Here is a 13,802-nt window from a genome sequence, read left to right on the forward strand (position 1 = left end):
AACTAAAAATCTACCGGACCAAAAACGTTCAAATTTGGTAGGTATGTTCAGTTGGCCATTTAGAGGCGCACTAAGAAATCTTTTGGCAATATTTTAACTCTAAGGGTTGTTTTTAAGGGTTTAAAGTTCGTCTTTTAGCATGTATATTCTTCTTCTCCCAATCTCTTAATTATAATTAAAATTTCCATATCATATGTTACTATAGAACTATAATCTAGATAGATTACCTCTTCGAAACAGTTGTTAACTGGCAACTAAATTAATAATTTTGTCAGGTTGGCATTAAGTTGAGTTGACTTTGTTAGGTTGGCACCAAGTTGAAGATTTAAATGCATGTATTGCGGAAAAATTGATTGGGCACTGCTACTTCAATCCTGGGAATATTATATTACTAGCCGTCAGGCTCGCTTCGCTCGCCATATCCGTTTAGTCTGGACCCCCGACTGGATTGTCCTAACATATGATAAAAATGCAGGCGAGCGAAGCGAGCCTGCTGATCTCATTCTCGGACGATCCAGTCGGTGGTCCAGGGGGTGGAGCCCCCTGGCTAGACGGATATGGCGAGCGAAGCGAGCCTGACGGCTAGTCATAGTATAGATTAAAACTGCATGAACTTTAATAACTCAATACATCTCATTTATACAATACTGACAGTATCAAATTAATCCTACTATATGGGAAAAGGAAAGGAAGAAGAATTTCAATCTTATTTACGATCATGTAATCCGCAAACCACTGCGCCCGTTCACATCCATCTGTCAGCATTGTTTAAATGGGAACCATTGATGTTAGAAGACATAGCATTCTGACAGTTTAAAGTGAATCTGGCTATACTATGATATCCTACTAACTTCCTTCACTTATTTCGTAACATTCATTAGTGAGCAGAGATTATGTCTGGGCAGGATTAGATGATAGGAAGCAAATTATCGTACAATTGACGACTGGAGACTGGTCTGACCTGCAATCTACGGTTAACATGAATGTGGGTCAACTTATCAAACGGAGAAATTTCATTGGAGCTGTATTGGTGAATTGATTGACGTTATTAATGAGTGAACCTGTGTGAGTGTGAGTGTAATCTATACTATTATAATAAAGTAAAGAGCTGGCTTGTACACGCGTAGGGGATAGGAAATTCACGAATGACGCATCATCACGTCTCAACTACTCAACTGATTAACTTGAAATTTTGCAGATAGATTCTTAGTTGACAGAGGATGGTTACAGACCTATTTTCAATTCTTCAATATTTAATTACATCGAGTTTTCAGTTTGTCAAGTTTTTAATTAGGAATAGTTATTTGTGCAACTAGTGCGCAAAGTGACAGTTTGCTGCACCGAAAGAAACGTTTACGCCCGAGCCGTAGGCGAGGGTGGAATGGTTTCTTGAGTGCAGCAGAGGAACTTTGCGCACGTATTTCACATTAAGTTTTTCCTACAGTTACCATTGAATATGAAAAGTGGGTAATTATGGGTAAAATTGCCTGAAATCCATCAAATGTTTTTCTGTGTAATTTTATTATTGATAAAAAACCTTAATTTATTGTCAAATTGAATAAAAATGTTGTCCTTGGTTATAATATATATAATGTAATAATTAGTGCGTTGTGCTTCGTTGCACCTCTGCTCACTATAGCAGCCACAGCAGTCACTGTTACCAACTTCATTTTGATTTTGCTGCACTGTTGCTCCATATAACCTACTAAGTATTTTTCGCCACACTGCACAGAAAGCAGCTGTTTTCCAGTCCCTACGTAGATCTGAAAGACCCTGTTTGCAGACGACGTCAGAAAAGGGTTTCTTTTCCGGGCTAGGCCAGAAAGTTGTCTCTTTCCAGCCGCTCATGGAAGTAGTTAATAAGTCATCCGCTAGATCAGGCCAGTGTCCACTTTCATCATCAACTGAAGTCGCCATGATTTCAGTTCCAGTTTCGAATCAAACTAATTCGCTTCGCAACCAGTTTTATTCAATTATTAATTGTTGATTAGTGCATTCCGAATTTTCAAAAATGCTTGAAGATGACTGTGGTATTCCAAGTGAAATTTTAAAAGAATCTGAAATCCTGACTGTAAATCTTCTACCACTAAAATCAAGAGATAGGTACGATAGCTTAACGAGTATTCTTTATTTTGTATTCTGTAACTGTATTTTGTATTTTGTAACTGAAATCATGGCGACTTTAGCTGATGATGAAAGTGGCCACTCGCCCGATCTAGCGGATGACTTATTAACTACTTCCATGAGCGGCTGGAAAGAGACAACTTTCTGGCCTAGCCCGGAAAAGAAACCCTTTTCTGACGTCGTCTGCAAACAGGGTCTTTCAGATCTACGTAGGGACTGGAAAACAGCTGCTTTCTGTGCAGTGTGGCGAAAAATATTTAATTACATCAAGTTTTCAGTTTGTCAAGTTTTTAATTAGAAAAAATATTTGCGGAGCACGGGTAACCTGCTAATAATTAATAATTGTGTTATTATTCTTATTCAAAAACGGGGGTTTTCGCAATTTTCTCAAAAACGGTTCCAACGATTTAGATCAAATTTATACCTAAAATAGTCATTGATAAGCTCTATCAATTGCCACGAGTGTCGTATCTGTAAAAATTCCACGAGCTCCAGCCCATCAATGCAAAGTGTGATTTTAGATTCCCAGTTATCAGGCTTCAGATACAATTTAAACAAAAAATTTCAAGTGGAAAAGATTGAGCATAAAAATCTCTAAAATTAATGTTCAGTGACATTTTCACTTAAAATTGGAAATAAGCTCGAAATTCGAGAAAATGTGTTTATTCAATAATGCAAACGGTTGGCAACTGTTGATTCTATTAAAACATTCACTATGAAGAGATAGCAGACTTCGTGTGTCTCCAGCGTTATTGTCCTGTCACCAGCTGGCAGATCTTCGAATAAGTAGACTTGAGATGCGCGAGTATACTAGCGTCAGGTGATGAATTTTCATAACGGCAAGGAAAGTTGTGTGAGTGCGCCACACCAGATTTTTTTGTTGATCCCAGCTATTAATAGCCTATGGTGGCACACCATTCAGCCGCTATCCATGACTTTGAAACTCCTGAGAGGCCAAAATACGTTTTTCCGAGTACGTTTGAAAATTGGAAATAAAATTCAATTATATCTGAGAAACTTTCTCGCTTTCACCACCTAGGCTACTTATCTTTTGAAAGAAAAAAGTTTCTAGCATGTCAAAAATTTCATGTTTTCTGCTCGAAATGTATCGAAATAGACGAACGTAAACACTAATTAAAAAATAACTATAGGTCGGATAAAAATGGTCTAGACACCAATAGAAAGGAGACATTCTCCCCGTCTATTTGATATAAAATTATTACGCATCACGATGCCCCATGATTCTGAGAGAAGTGATATTCAAAAGAAAGACAAATTTTCGCGATGTTCCAATTTTATCATAAAAGTTGAATTTCCTTTTTATCTTTCAACCCTGAAACTTTTCTAGCACTACTAGGATATCGGATCGGGGATGATATTCCACATCCAATTCCTACGTTGAATTGGAAATTTGAGAAAGTTGCAATTTTACACGATTTGGCAACCCTGTAATTTCTTGGGATGGAGGGCCAAGTCTCAACTTATTTTACACAAACTATAAGTTATGAAGTATTAGTTTTTGTTAATATATAGTTCAGTTCGTCAGTTTACCAATAATCTATAGTAGGACAGAGCCATGTTGACACCAGAGTTGTCAACAAAATACCGTATAAAAATTGTTTCCTTAAAAAAGTTGCCAACTTCTTCTGTAGAGAACAAGTTCAATTTTGCTGTACTTTTCAAGAAATTGGCTACAAATTGCCGAAATCTCAGTTAACAAAATCTTATGTAAACGTGGCTTAAGATTCACGTCATAAAGTTAGTGGATATGATAGGTCTACAGAATATCATAAAGAAAAGATATCATGAGAAAATGAACCATGATATAGGGCATTTATGTTCCAAATTTCACTGTTAACTCAAGCCGATAGTCCTAGAAGTGATATTTCCTGAAGCTAAAGCTATATGACGCTAGTAGTCTCTCATACTGTGCAATTCTTCCAAATTTCACTGTTAACTCAAGCCTATAGTCCTAGAAGTGATATTTCCTGAAGCTAAAGCTATATGACGCTAGTAGTCTCTCATACTGTGCAATTCTTTCAAATTTCACTGTTAACTCAAGCCGATAGTCCTAGAAGTGATATTTCCTGAAGCTAAAGCTATATGACGCTAGTAGTCTCTCATACTGTGCAGTTCACAGAAAATCGGCTTGAAATTTGGAACATAAACGAACTATATACCATGAGCACGGAATAAGGAACCATAAGTGTAATAGAGTTATTTTTTCAAATTCATAATAGTAAAACATATAAGTGTTCTTTACTCCGTGACCATGAGATATCTTCTTATGCTATAAATTCCTCTATGATGATACAGTGTCTAGTTAATTAAATGTGTCTCAAAAAATTTCTGAATCTATTTCAATTTCTCTATCATTATTAGTCAGTGGTCATTCTAATGATAAAGTTATAATTGTTGTCTCCATGAATAAATAAATTATAAATAAGTCAGTAGTTACTGACTTATTAGAGTAGTTACTGTAGTATCATACAGTGATGTTGTATTTTTGTTCCCCTAGAGTAAAAGAAGTTGTATATTGTTGTAAAAAGTTGTAAATTTTTATAAAAAATCAGAAAGAAACTCACCTGTAGTGTCAACTGTTATATCCACTACACTGTTCACTAGAAAGTTCGATAAATAGTGTTAAAGTTCAATCAACAATAACATAGGTCCAAGTTTCAATTTGGCTATTGTTCACTCAAAGTGATTTCTGAATTCCCCTCAAAATTTATTCTCCAATTATTAAAATAATCCTCAATTTTTTCCAGATCACTCACAATATCCACAAATTTAGTCCAGCGTTCACAAATACCGTCAAACACACGTGTGAGACGAAAACGTGACGACGCGATTAACGTATTTCACACTGATTCGACTGTCGATTAAACTCGTCTGACGTGACTCAACTGATGCGATTCGTTAACAACTTGATTGGGCGACTGACGCGGTTCAATCTGACTCAACTGACACAGTTCAATTCAACGTGATACAAATTAAGCGGTTTGATTCGACGTGATTCAACTGACACGATTCAACGCAACTTGATTAACTTCAACGTACTACTTCAACTAGCTTTAACGTTAATAATGACTTCAACGTAACGCTAATCGACTAACCTCTGACATGAGATTAACGTGTCTTTACTGAAGTTACACTTGACGCGAACGTGACTGATGCGTGACTGAGAGAGACTGACGTGACGTGACGTGAGAGACAAGGGAGCCGATACGGTTGTCTCTCTCAGGGTGACCGGTTAGAGACTTCTGTCGTCTGAGAGACAGTCCTTTCTCTTGGAAGCTGGACAGGCTGGCTGGTGGCTGACAAGAAGGAGGAGGAGGAGGAGGAGGAGAAAGAGTTTGAGGAGGTGGTGAAAGGGGAGGTGGACGTTGAGGAGGAGAAGGAGGAAGAGGAGGTGGTGGAGGAGGTGGAGGAGAAGGAGATGGTGAAGCTTCGCTTGAAGGCTAGTTGGTGTCTGTTGAGAAAGAGAAGGAGATGTATAAGGTGGAGGAGGAGGAGGAGGAGAAAGAGTTTGAGGAGGTGGTGAAAGGGGAGGTGGACGTTGAGGAGGAGAAGGAGGAAGAGGAGGTGGTGGAGGAGAAGGAGATGGTGAAGCTTCGCTTGAAGGCTAGTTGGTCTGTTGAGAAGGAGATAAGAGGAAAATGAAGGAGAAGGAGAGGTATAAGGAGAAGGAGGAGGAGGAGGGAAGAAGGAGGATAATGAGGAGGAGGGGGAGGAGGGGAAGGAGGAGAAGAAGTAGACGGAGAAGGTGGTATGATAAAAGGGTGTAGAGGAAGCTGGGATTGCCGGCTGTTTGGTGTCTGTTGAAAAGTAGATAAGAAGTAGAAGGAGGAGAAGGAAAAGGAGGGAAAAAGAGAGAAAGGAGTAGAAGGAGAAGGTGGAGGAGGAGTGATAAGGAGAAGAATAAGGAGGTGGAAATGGAGAAAGGAGTAGAAGGAGAAGGAGCGAGAAGGAGAAGAATAAGGAGGGGGAAATGGAGAAAGGAGTAGAAGTAGAAGGAGGAGACAGAAAAGAAGGATAATAATGAAGGGAAAAGAGAGAAAGGAGTAGAAGGAGAAGGTGGAGGAGGAGTGATAAGGAGGAAAATAAGGAGGGGAAAAGAGAGAAAGGAGTAGAAGGAGAAGGAGTGAGAAGGAGAAGAATAAGGAGGGGAAAAGGGAGAAAGGAGTAGAAGGAGAAGGAGGAGGAGGAGTGAGAAGGAGAAGAATAAGTAGGGGAAAAGGGAGAAAGGAGTAGAAGGAGGAGGATTGAGAAGGAGTGACAAGGAAAGAGATAAATGTGGTAAAAAGGAACAGGGGTTCATGAGAAGGGGAAAGGAGAGGTGTGACAGGACGCAGGGTTAAGAAGAGGGGGAGAGAAGGAGGAGGAGATGGTGTGTTAGAAGGTGAGACTAGAGAAGAGGTAAGGAGCAGTGATAAGAAGGAGGAGGAGTGGAGAAAATAGAGAACGAGGAGAAAAGGATAGAGAGAGGTGGATAAGGAACACGAGGAGAGGAGAAGGAGAAATGATAAGGTGAGGAAGAGGAAGGAAAAGGTTTCGGAGAAAGAAGAAGGAATAAGAGAGGGAAAGATTGTGATGAAGAAGAACGATGATAAGCGGAAGAGGAAGAGAAGAAGAAAGAAATGACGAAGAAAAAAGTTAATTAAACAAGAGAACTAGGAGAATTGAGGATAGTATCAACTGGCAATTGTAAGTGCCTGAGTAAGGGCTGTTTACACAGTGACAGTTTAAACTAAATTTAATTTTAAACTGGATTAAATCCGTATCAAGTCTCGTTTGTTATAATAATATGATTCATTTTGAGTTTAAGCCATCAGCTGATTAAATTCAGTTTAAGCTTTGACTGTGCAAACGGCCCAAGTGTGTAAAGAAGGAAGTGAGTAACTATAGAGGGAGAGAAACCTTTCGAATTACAAACTGAGAACTTGATTGAGAAGGAAAGGGAAAGGAGGAAGAAATAGAGTAAATGAATTGAATTTGAAGCATATAGAGAGAGACTTGATTCAGAAGGAATAAGAGAGAAGTTATAAATGTGATAAAAAATAAATACAGAGAAATGTGGAGACTGGAAGATGAAAATAAACTTTTTTCTAATTCAAATTTCGTTGTTCTTTCTACAAATCCATACATACAATTATTTCATATTAACAAGATTAAATTGATCAACAGAACAAAAGAACTTGGAAAGAGAATGATGTGAAGCAGAAGAAAGAAGTAGTAAGAGAAAGGTGATGAAGACGAGAGGTGTGTATTATGTTATGACGTCATAACAAAATAACTTGGAAAGAGATATGAGCTAGAAAAAGAAGCAGTAAGAGAAAGGTGATGAAGACGAAAGGTGTGTATGTTATGACGTCACACAGCTGGGTCCTGAATCGAAAGTGATCAGAGAGGAAAAAGAAAGAGAAGAAGTTACGTCGTGTGCGGTGGTGGGAAGGGAGAGGTAGAGGGAACCAGAATCCGTAGAAGAAAGTGAAACCTTTCTTCTCTCCTCTTCCTCCTTTCTACCCACAAGGTGCTGGAGACAAAAGTAGAGGGGGAAGATTGGTGTAAGAGTGAGAAGGAAGAGAGAGAGAGTGAGAGACAGTGTGAAAGAGAGGGTGAGAGAGAGAGAGAGTGAGAGTGAGTGGTCAGCGAGAGAATGAGATGGAGAGTGTAAACTGAAGGTAGGAAGGATAACAGGTATCAAGGGATAATAAGAGTGAGAGCAAATACATGAGTCAGAAAAGGAATTCGAAAGAGAAAGGATAAAGACATAAGAAAGAGAAAGGGCTGGAGAACAGAAACAGAACAGCAGATAATAATTATTTCGTCGTATGTTGGTGATGGAAGTGAGTGAGCGAGTTCATGTGTGTGGGACTGTGTCAAAATTATGACTCAGCTGTTGAACTTTTGTAATAATTTAATCAGGTACTTAGTGCCGGTTGCAAAAAACCCGGGTTTTTTTCATTTTCAATCCTGATTAATTCCAGTAGATCCATCTTTTTGAAATGCTCTTCTCAGATTTGGTTCACGTGGAGTTAATAAGGATTAAAATTTAACCGGTTTTTGTGCAACTGGGCCTTTGTGAGGGAAATTTTTGCATTCCTCTGGGAATTAATCTCAATTTACTGTGATTAGATAGAACATTTCTGTATGAATTTTATTATAATTTCTTCATTCGCAATACATTTTTTATGCTTTTGTACTCCAGAGCGAAGCTCGGTCCCCGATATTAAATAATTAGTTGACAAAATATTTCATCTTAATTTATTATTATGAAAATTCATTATGAAATTATTGAAAAATATAATTTCTTGCTTAATAAAATATAATTGATCATTTTAAACGAGAATGAACCGTTAATATTACATCAATAAACCTGTATCAGCTACCGTATATAGAAGGCATTGACAAGACAGAGGATCGGCAACGTTGTTGTGCTATCTGTCTCCACTGCCATTATAACGTGGAACTCACTAGAATGCATTTTGGTTGGAATACCGTATTTTTGAAAATAAATAAAAGTGCTCAGGAGAAAAATGAATGAGTTTTGTGATGAAGACAGTAAACAATCAACAGTGTGAGTTAAAAAAAGGTAGTGTGAGAGAGATAGAGATTGATCGATTATTTGCCTCTATTGGGGCGGAGTTAGGACTCCTGGTTATCTCTGCCACACAATCCTTTTACAAAGAGAGAGAGAGAGATTGATTGATTGAGTACTTTATTTATGTAGATTACAATATATACTGGCTTATACACTTATATACAATAGCTTACAATACAGCAAAATTATAGATGAATTATTATGTAAATAGACTAAGAAAATAATTATTGAACTGTATATGATACGAAAAAAGCAATTTGTAATATAATAACTATAGATAATTATATTGTTATGCATCTACATAAATTGGCGGAGCTTTGGACATATCAATGTCCATTCTTCGGAAAGAATATTAAAAATATCCTCCCCACTAACTCTCTACCAAAACGTTAATTTAATTAATTAAACTAAGGATTTATTTATTAATGGAAATATTGTAGAAGTTTTAATTAATATGAATATTTAAAAGAAAAAAAAACAGAAAATTGATAAAGTAAAATAATTAGTGAGAGAGATAGAGATTGATCGATTATTTGCCTCTATTAGGGCGGAGTTGGGACTCCTGGTCCTCTCTGCCACACAATCCTTTACAAAGAGAGAGCGAGAGAGAGAGAGAGAGTGAGGAGAGAGTTGCATAAGGTGCGGCCATCTCGTAATGGGCTGCCAGGAGGCAGGAACTGGACACCGGAAGAATCTCAGACAAGTATTCCCACTTAGACCGACGGCTTCCAATTTTATTTGTAAATTGCACTTTTCTAAAAAAAGTTGTTTCAACTATGTTGCTATATACTTTGAAAGAGTCACTTTAAATTGTCAGCATTCCTTTTATGAATGAAGTAGCTGAATAATAGAAGTTTCCCATTCAAGAGAAGATGAAAATTATATTGAACTGACCATGTTGCTATAATAACTGTTGTCTTCTCTCAATCCTATTGTAATAATAAATATCAGGGGACCGAGCTTTGCTCTAGAGTGTAAAAGCATAGAAAATTTGTAACGAAAGATTGAATTTATAGTTTATATTTATTTATCTATTTTCTCAGTCGTTCAATTATTTTTACAGTTATATGAAGAGGCACAACAGGCTTATGCCCAAAACTGTCCCTTTTCAAATTTAATATTGGGGCACGGAGCTTCGCTCGTTATTTTTACTTATTGACCGAGCGAAGTGAGGTCTAAGATTCAAGTCGACGGTTTGGCATTTCTCTTGTTCAAATGTTTGAATTTTTATATGTTTATATATTTTGCGCATTTACGGCGAAACAAGGTAATAGATTTTCATGAAATTTGACAGGTATGTTCCTTTTTTAATTGCGCGTCGACGTATATACAAGGTTTTTGGAAATTTTGCATTTCAAGGATAATATAAAAGGAAAAAGGAGCCTCCTTCATACGTCAATATTAGAGTAAAAATCAGACTATAGAATTATTCATCATAAATCAGCTGTCGAGTTGACATGACGCATGCAATTCAATATCTCATGTAACTTGGTAAAAAATTAACAGCTGTGTAGACTATAAATTGCATGCCTCATTGAATGCAATTTTTATGCACTATTGAATAGGATGCAAAGAACTTATAACAGCTCGTCTGGGCTCCTATAGTGTGGTCCACGTTATAATGGCAGTGGATAAAGATAGAAGAATAGCGATGCCGAGTCTCTGCATCAATTAATTATATTTCTACACTGTCAAAAACATAATTGACATCGTTGTGGACCTAGAAAAGGATAACAACCGGCTTTGTCGAATGATAGACAAGGATAGCAAAACCAAAGTTGATCAAATACTGTCATTATAACGTGGACCTCACTATAGATGTCTTCTGGTTTTCTCGTGCAAAATTCCGGAAAGCGTTATATGATAATTAAATCTTGTGTAAGCATGATCTGATCAAATAAATAGTTAGTGTATCAGTGTGGATGTGCTTATGGTTTGGGACGTCGTTATAACTGCGCGAGGTCTACTGTTCACAGAATTACTAGTATTATTAATTTATATTTTTATTCATTTTCTCAGTCGTACAATTATTTTTACAGTTATATGAAGAGGCACAACAGGCTTATGCCCAAAACTGTCTCTTTTCAAATTTAATATCGGGGCACCGAGCTTCGCTCGTTTTTTTTGTATCTATTAAACAGAACACAATTCTCTAAAATGACCGTGTTTATATTTCACAGCTGGCTATAATAAGTCATCTTATGAATTTCGGGGATGCGATATTTTGATTTTTCACATATTCACTTTTTTACTATCCACAGCTGTTTCAGCCAAAGATGAATATCCTTTTAATGTCGTTCAGCGAGTTTTCCCAAGGATGAGACCTAGAGCAATCGAATCTTTATATCATAAACCTACTACGTTCCAATTTTTTTATCCTATGTTGCCATTTTGGATACAAGTATCATAGAACATTTTTATTGATGCTTCTTGCTTTAAAAAGTCCTTTAAAATGATATACTACACTATGGGTGTTTACATTTAAAATATTAGAGTTACAACCCCTAAGGCGGGATGCACACCGGAGAAACGCGTTTCATGAAAAAAGTTTCAGGAAACGTGAAACGAAAGTTGCTCGCAATCGACTGATAAGATTAAGCAGGGAACGTTTCTTTTGTATGCATGCGCGAGAGAAACGGATTGCATGAAACAAGTTTCATGAAAAGGGCTTCACGAAATGCGTTTCTCCGGTGTGTACCCTGCCTTATTCACCCCCTTATGAGGGGTTGAAATTATGTTGTACGTCAAAAGGTAGAGTATTTGAACATTAACTTATCTTGAAAGTTACAGTATTATATCCACAATAGTCTCCAACTTATTGAAGGGTTCCCATACATATTACTCACTCAGTATAATAGAGTTTAGATTAAGGTTGTACAATCAATTTTTTTTCTTTTTCTGATCTATTGGACAGGTTCTTAGGACATAATCTATGCAATTGAAATATTTTTATCAGCTTCTGTTGGCTAACAATAGGGCTTCAAAAGTCACTTTTTTGAGGCAGATGGTACACATACCCTACAAAAACTACTTGTCAGAAAAATTTGAGAAAAATCTGCAAGTCTCCTCTTCAATATAGAAAAAATTACGTCAACTTTGTTTTTGAAAATCTGAAAAAAATTAAATTTTTATGCATTTTAAACTCCTTTTTCACATTCAATGTTCGTTCTATAGACTTCAAATTCATAGCAACTTGTAGCGCTGCTCATGATGAATAAAGTTGATGCTTAAACTTCTTTTATAGACACAATAATAGCCGCTGGTATGTGTACCTTTAAAGCACGGTTTTACGCCTGCTATGCTCGGGCAGCAAGTGAATAGTACAGCTGGAGCGATCTAGCGGAATTAGTTTGTCCCTAGAGCTAAGCGCTCGACGTTAACCTATTTCGGACTATGTGTAACCTTATCTAAATTTGGGAGAGCAATAGCACCTTATTTTTCTCTCCCTATCATTTTGATGATGTACTTATTGTATGAATAAATAAATAATCATAAAGAAGTTGGTAGGTGAAAAAAAACACTACCTCTTAGCAATAATATTTTTTTTCAATCGACATTATTATATCACTTGTTTCAATTAATGCATACGTTTTCACTTAAAAAAAAAATAAATGAGATTGAAAACACAGTCAAAAATTTATCATCACTCAAATCTGTCTTCGCTCCTCCATATAAATATTAAATATTATACAATAAAAGATACAATAATTAATAGTAATTCATATTAGAAGTATCTTCGATAAGTAGATTACCTAGGATTTAGTAATTATATCCTATGAAGATATTGTATATAGGACACCAGACATAGTAATAGCAGTACAATACCAAAAAATTGATAATACTTAAGAGAAAGATATTGTTGAATTTTGATAAACAATTCAAGGGCCGGTTTCCGAGCTCGAGATTTAGCCAAGTCCTAGACTTTAAACAGCTGGAGTCAGAAAATTGGCTTTCCAAAACGGGGCGTAGTCGCAGTCATTGTCATAGTCACGTTTGAATTAAATTTCGAAAAACTAGAAAATTAAACACAAAATAAAATAAAGAGAAAATAGTGTGAAGTTTCAGCTATTTTGAATTATTTGAGAATGTCTAATTTCGTCAAGGAAAAACGTTTCCAATTATAGAAATGAGAAAATAAAAACTACGGCTACTGTTATTAAAGCTGCGACTACGCCCCGTTTTGGAAAGCCAATTTTCTGACTCCAGCTGTTTTAAGTCTAGGACTTAGCTAAATCCCGAGCTCGGAAACCGATCCTAAATAGTTGAAGAATAGTGATTTTGTTCACAGAAGAGCCTGTCTGTTTTTCAAACAAACTGAGCTGTCCCAGAAGAATAATAAATTATTTAGTCATTCAGACATAAATTATTAAAAAAATTGGGGAGAGACAACAGGCTTAATCCAAAACTGTTTATTTTCTCCTGAATAAAATCGAATTTTCCAGAAAAATTGCCATTTCTATAAATTCAAATATTATTCCAAACTATACTGACTGCTTGTTAAAGAATGTTAGATTTCACATTGAATTTGAAAAGATAATTGTTTGTTTAATGAGTTCTAATCTTTATTTGAACTGTGAAAAAAATAGGAAAACATTGACTGATTTCCATAAAAAAATAGTGTCTTTTCTTAATAACAGCTGAATCATGAATAAATCTAAATTTACTTTACAAATCCTGTAGTAATTTGTTATGAAAATATCATAAAGGGTCTTTCATCCTTCACGAAATTTCTACAATAATTGAATATCATGGATTTATTTGAATATTACAATAGTGCGATAGTATCCTTCTAGCTGTAAGCTATTTGAGGGATAAATTCTAGAATAATCTCCTTGGATATTAGAGCTTTGGAATATAGAGCTCTCAGAAAGCTAAATCTATCTGATGCTCCCCCGGTTCTATTGAACAAAACCAAGATCCCAAAACTTCAATCATTTTCCAAAATTTAACAATATCATACTTTGGCCCGGTTGCACAAAAGCCGGTTAAATTTAACCGCGATCAATCTCACAAGAGCCAATCAGAGAAGACAAGCTTCTCCGATTGGTTCTCGTGGAATTGATCACGGTTAAAA

At 36.4% G+C, this 13,802-nt stretch overlaps 1 protein-coding gene across 3 annotated transcripts in view; it reads right to left on the reverse strand.

Moving 5' to 3' along the window:
* LOC111051621 (O-acyltransferase like protein-like) overlaps positions 1-13,802 on the reverse strand; it is a 135,740-nt gene that overhangs the window by 118,460 nt on the left and 3,478 nt on the right. Inside the window, exon 1 of one of the 3 annotated variants that reach the window (XM_039433476.1) lies at positions 4,710-5,432. The exons of the other annotated variants lie outside the window; for them this stretch is intronic. The gene's annotated coding sequence lies outside the window, so the exon portion shown is untranslated. Of the gene's footprint in view, positions 1-4,709; positions 5,433-13,802 lie in introns of those variants that run through there. 3 annotated transcript variants of the gene reach the window in all.

The sequence above is a fragment of the Nilaparvata lugens genome, chromosome 7 (genome assembly GCF_014356525.2).
Source record: "Nilaparvata lugens isolate BPH chromosome 7, ASM1435652v1, whole genome shotgun sequence".
NCBI classification, from domain to species: domain Eukaryota; kingdom Metazoa; phylum Arthropoda; class Insecta; order Hemiptera; family Delphacidae; genus Nilaparvata; species Nilaparvata lugens.